Genomic DNA, 6,648 nt, shown 5'->3' with positions numbered 1-6,648 from the left:
TCTCTCTCCCTCCATGTAGAGGATGGATGGATGGAGGTGGAAGCAGCAAAGGGTGGCAGCAGCAGCGGCGGCGGCGGCGATGGCGGCGGCAGTGCGGTTGCCCCCCCACCACCGCCATCACCACCACCACCACACCTCCACACCTCCACCCCTCTTCGTTTCTGCGCTTCAACAATAGCATTTGCATATTTTTATACTCCGTCTCTCTCTCTCTCTCTCTCTCTCAAAGAAAACAGCCTGAAGCGTGAATACTCCAGCAGCGGGCGTGCAGAGGAAAACGGAAGCTGGGGAGACGGCGTGTCCGCTTTTGCTGGGGGAGAGAAGAGACCGTGCACGCACACACACACACACACACACACACACACACTCACGCACACACACACAAACACACAAGCTAGGGCCCTTACCTCCAGAGGTTGTGCATCAGGGGGAGGATGGGGGACAAGGAGGGGAGTCATAGGAGGACCAAACTTTGGTGTGTGTGTGTGTGTGTGTGTTTGTCTATGTGTGTGTGTGTGTGTGTGTGTGTGTGTGTGTGTGTGTGTGTGTGTGTGATGCCAGGGGACTGTGGATCTCCTGAAAGAGGAAGAGACAAAGAAAAACAGACATTAGAATCAGATGGGTGCACTCTTAAAAACAAAAAGTATGTTCGAATATTGCACGAAAAACACACAAAACCAAGCAGAGGAAAGTACAATTTTGAGGTACTTGTACTTGCACTTGAGTATTTCTATTTGATGCGACTTTATATATGTACTCCATGTGGTGGTTTTTACTCCACTACATTTATTTGACATCTGAGTTACTTTAAACATCCAGTTTTTACACACACAACACACGATAATCCTGCAAAATATGATGCATTGTTGATTAAACCAAACTCCAGTCAAAAAATAGCTAAAATAAGCTCCACCTCATCCAACTACAATCGTTAAAAGATCCTCTTCATTGAGTACTTTTACTTCAATGCTTCAAGTACATTTTGCTACGTTTACTTGCAATACAAACTGAATACTTCAACAACCAGTTACTTCATACTTGTACTACACAACCTTTCAGAATAAATTTTTTTACTTTTTTACTCCTCGTCTGCCAGCTTTAGTTACTAGTTGCTTTCAGTGATGTAAGTACATTTACTCAAAAACTGTACTTAAGTACAATTTTGAGGTACTTATACTTTACATTTTCTACTTTATTGTACTTTATACTTCCACTCCACTACATTTTAAAGGCAAATATTGTTCTTTTCGCTCCACTATATGTATTTGATTACTTTAGTTACTAGTTACTTTGGAGAGTACATACTGCATCAGAGCCAAAGTGGCACTTTTTAAAATTAATTTATGATTTCAATAATCAGTTGACCAAAAGTATTTAAGGAGCATATTTACCTTTTACTTGTAGTTTTAATACTTGAGTACATTGAATATCAGATACTTGAAGTACAATTTGAATGGGTGCCTTTTTAATATTTTAAAACTTTAATCAAATATGACATTTAGGTACTTTTAACAACATCAATTACTTTGCAGATGAAAGAAAACATATAAAACACACATTGTTAAAGTCTAACTGCATGGTAAGTCTTTTTCTTTGGATTATTTACATGACTCCGCATACATTTATACATTCTTGTTATAATGAAGTACATTCAACATGCTTTTTGTTTTCTCTTACAGCCTTTTGTTCGAAGCTGACGTTGACCTTAAGCGAGTCTCAGCTTGGCTCTGATTGTTGCATTCAGAGAGCAGATTGATTCTTAATCAAGCCGACTGCAAACACCTGAGTGTGTTTGTGTCGGCTCTGATGAGGAGCTTTTGTTGGGCGGAAAATGTTGCTCTATTGAAATTAATTTACTGGGTGGTTTCAGTACAGTTTGAAGCTCTTTTCGTCTATTTTTACACTCAACTACCGAACAGTAAATACGAGGAAAATCAGCTCCACCTCGACCGCTTTGAGTGCGAGTATCTCCACAACTGGTGAGTTTGGTTGTTTTTTAGATACACTGAAGGAGTCAGCTAAATACATGTAAAAAAACGTTGGATTATGGGAAATATGCAGTCACAAAGCTGGAAACAGGGCTGTGTTTAGTGTATTTAATAATGTACAATGCATAATAATGTAACTCTGACAGAAGCAGCTCCTCCTGAGTGTATTTACTCTTCAAACTCTGTATTTTGTGGATCATAAAAGTAAAAGTTACGAGCAGGCTTTACTATAAGACGCCAAGATAAAGTCAGCAAATCACAACTCCTCCACATCACTGTTGTGACATTTTCATATGGTTTGCATGAGGTTCGATTCGTCCCACAAAAACAGATTTGTGCAAACATTTGTCGACGTCCACCGCCTGTACTTCAGCCTATAGTGAGTTCATGAAAGCTTTTCCACTCGCCGGTCCAAACTCTCTGAGTCTGGCAAGTCTTTACTGGGAACATGATGTGTTTTCAGTTTGTTTGGAGAAAGCAGCAGAAGAAGAAGAAGAAGAAGAGGAGGCTACTTAGCATAAGCAGTGACGGCCCTGCTAGTTGAGGAAAAATACAGAGAAGAAACTGAAATGTCACAGAGAGAGAAATGTATGTAAAAAAAGGACTAAACAGTGCCGCCCACGCTGTCTGATTGGCAGGTGATTTCTGGAAAGTGCAGCGCGGGGATGCAGTAACGCAGCGGTGAGCCACCAGAGACGGTGACACACGTTTAAAATGATTGTTGTCACCAGAGCTGCTCGTGGATTTCCATTTTCCTGATTTTTTTTGTTTTTGTTTTGAGACGTGATACTAATCAGTCATCTCAACTACTGAGAGAAACTTTCTGTCATCCTAAGATAGAGAATAACGCAACATGAGACTAATTGGCTTAAAGGGACAATTCACCCCGCAATGAAAAATATATATTTTAGCTAACATTAGAGCTCGACGAGGAGGATGCTTATAATGTTTAAGACAATAGAGACTCGGGTTTGTGACACTAGCTCTGACGTTAGCTAGCATAGTTAGCTTAGTTAGCTAGCCCCTTATGAGCACGTTTCCTTTTGCTCGGTGCTATTTTATTTCAGTGGTGTCACCACGCAGAAGGAAACGTGCATCTACTCATGGAGGGAAGTTTAGCTTATAAGCTAAATAAGCTAGCTCATGAGCTCAGCTGAGAAGGATGGCATTAATGTTGACATTAAAAAATAAAAATACAATATTTTACATTTAGATAAAAAAGTAAATATTGTTTTTTGACGATGTGGCATCAACTCAGAGACAAGAGAGGCACAGGATGTAAACATTAGTGGGCTGAGCTGTAACATTAGCTTATTTAGCTAGCATCTCATCCATGAGTAGATGAACGCCTCTGCCTGCGCGATGATACACAAAGAAAATAGTTCCTACATGAAACTGCAAGGTCTGTGGATTATCTTGAGTAACCGGGTCATGACTTGTAGGAAGAGACGGAGCTGTTGAGTCTTTTAAATGTACTTTTTTGGCGCTTTGAGCATCGTCTAGCTCCTGATATCTCCAAAACTTGGCAACTCACACCAAAACAATCTAGATGGATAAAAAGCACGAAAGGTAAGAAGAAACATATGTATTTTTGATTTTGGGGGTAACTGTCCCTTTCATTTTCACTAATACTTTTTCCGTACCAAGGTGGCGGCCATGTTGGTGTTGGTGACATATATTGTGCTGACTCGCAAAATTATCTTATAAATTGACAAACAGGATCGAAAGATGGGACTTTGCCTCTCCAAACTTATATCTATATTCAGAAGCTGATTCACAACCCTACAACCATACCTTTAAAGGAATACTTCACCCCAAAATCAAAAATACACATATTCTCTCTCATCTTTCGCGCTTTTTATGCATCTCGATTGTTTTTAGCGATCCCAACAGAGTTAAAACAAAAATCTGCCTCCCACAAGAGCAAGAGCGGCTGCTTCCTAACCTTGACATCAGCTGTTTCCTCAAACATTTTGCATTCAGACATCAGAATATGGATCACAGCTCTGACACAGACTCCTGTGGGTGCAGCTTTTTCCTCCAGAAGAAGACTCAAAGACATGCAGTCAGATTACGTAACGCGGTGTCACTCAGAGTTCCAGCTAGAAAAATGTAGGCTAAACAGAGTTTCTGTGACACTGACGACGTATTGAGACGTGCGTGAGTCATTGTTGGGGGGGGGGAGGGAGGATTTGTGTTTGTGGACTGCTAATCCGAAAGGTCTACGACAAACACAGCGGCGCACACCGGGGAGGACTGAATTTAAAACACCCCTCGCTCGCCAACCACAGGCGTAACCGCTGAGAATTGGCCATGCTTTGCTAAGCTTTCGTCTCACACCTACAATATGAAGGTTATACAGTCTGAGAACAAGACCGCGGCGAGCAGAGAGAACGGCGCGCTGCATGTAATTTCATTTTACATGACACCCTGCATTATCTCAAGTTCAGTCATACAAAGGAGGCGTCCCTGTGGAAGACCTTGATTTGGAGGTTGGAGGAACATAATACGAGGCTTTTCAGTCTTTCTGACAATGAAGACGTGAGCAGTGATACTGTTTGAGGCGATATATATATTAATACCAGCATGTGTGCTGCCATATGCCGCGTCGGAAAAGTAGCAAAGAAAAAAACGTGTTTTGTCCCAAATTGACGACACATGACGCCGGGATGTGACACTACCTTTCAGGCAGTGTGAAAAATATCTCAAAAAAATGTGAAAACTATTTATATCAAATCCCCGAGAAGGACAGATTTAATGTGATCCTGCTCAGCTGAAAACAAATCCTGGTGTTGCTTTCTTTCTTTCTTTTCTTTTTTCTTTTCTTTTTTTGCTCGCCAAAACACGCAAACGAATGGATACGAGCGCACATGTCCACACACACTCAGCATCACTTCCTGGAATGACGAACTGACAGTGCCACGACCAAAAAAAGCCAAAAGAAAAAGCCGAGAGGGATATTTGACTTGACAGTCCATGCTGAGGCAATTTTCCAACACGGTTCAACAACAAAGTTTCTATTGTGCTCCGGTCTGTGCTGCATTGTTTAACTCTCCTCTTACTAATCCTCATTTATACAAGCTAAAGACCCTCCTTCAAAGAATAAAAAAAACTAAAAACAGAGGAGAGAGGTAGAGTCCTGCGACATACACTGTTTCCCACTATAAGGCCTGCTGCTGGTGACTAATGTGTGCAGGGTGTGAGCTCAGAGGACTCTGCGGCCAGCGTGCGATCCCCTCAAAGCTGCTTTTGTGATGCTGCTGGCTTGAACGCTCACGCCAGGGCCTGGGCGAAGAAAGAGGGAGGAGGGTGGAGATGTGGTGGTGGTGGTGGTGGTGGTGGAGGAGGAAAAGGGGCTAGCAGCAGCAGCTCTGTGAAGCAGGGAAGAGAGAGTGTGCCTATAAGTGTGGCCAATCAAACTAGTATAGAGGCTTTGCAGTTGTCACACGTCCAGGAATCACGTCTGCTGCCTCGACTTGAGGACTGTAAAGTCTGAGAGCGAGAAGGTCAGGAAGGAAATAAGTTGTGCGAGAGCGGCAGGAAACTGCAATTTTAGTTTAAAAGAAGCAATGAAGTCACAAACTAATGAGAAGGGTGGTGGATTCGCAGATCAAAAACACGAGTAGAGTCGAGTCTTTGACACTCATCAACAGGAAACGTAATAGTTTCAAAGCGTACCAGGCTAATTTAGCAGAGAAATGTTAGCGGTAGCATGTTTAAGGATAAGTTCACCCCGACATGAACGTTCAGTCATTATCTCCTCCTCCGCCCCATGCTGATGGAAAGTCAGGTGAAGTTTCATAGATTTCTGGAGCTTCACAGCAAAAACAGTGTTGAAACAACCAAATCAAGAACATTAAATGGCTCCATACAGCTCGTCCGGCCTAATCCGAGTCTCCAGAAGCCCCGAGATCCCAAATTAAGACGTTATTTACACCCCTAGACGCGCAGTAGAGCTGGTGTACCGACTTTAGATGGAGTGCGTGCTAAGGCTTTTAAGGCTTTTGGCTTAAAAAGGATGTAAATAACGTCTTTTAAAATCAATTGGGAATCTAGAGACTTCTGGTGACTTGGATTACGGCGGATTAGCTGTAAAGAAAGACGTAAATAATGTGAAAAGACGTTGTTTACGCCCTTATCAAGTTAAAAACGCTAGCAAGCTCTCCGTCTAAAGTGCAAAAGCTTGGCCGCACCTCAAAGGTGGAAATATCATCTTATTGTCACAAAGAAATGTTTTGCGGACAACGAAACATCACCTGACTTTCCATTTGCATTATTTGGACCAACTGTTCCTTTAATAAAACTACTATCAGCCGCTCTTACTTGTATTCAGCATTTTTCAGAACTAAATTACAAATTGCTCAACAGAAGAACCGACAAAACACACACATGCCAAAACACTGAAACACAGAGAGAGACGATGACCCAAATAACTACAAAAGAGTTCAAAAGAGACGGGGCTACAAAAGAGACCACGTTAAAAAGCAAGAAATGGAAGTTCAGGAAAAAAAAAATTGTTTTTAACAGATATTAAAAAGTCAGTGGGGCAGCAGGCAGAGTTCTCCTCAAGTCTATTAAAGGAAAAACTTTCCAGCAGAGTTGAGTTGAGTGCATGAGAGGATGTGGACACAAAAGCTCAGAGATGTATGTTAAAGTCAGA

The sequence above is a fragment of the Pagrus pagrus genome, assembly GCF_965226575.1.
Source record: "Pagrus pagrus genome assembly, chromosome: 24".
Lineage (NCBI taxonomy): Eukaryota > Metazoa > Chordata > Actinopteri > Spariformes > Sparidae > Pagrus > Pagrus pagrus.
The sequence above is the reverse complement of the archived record's forward strand: the minus strand, read 5'-3'. Positions refer to the sequence as shown.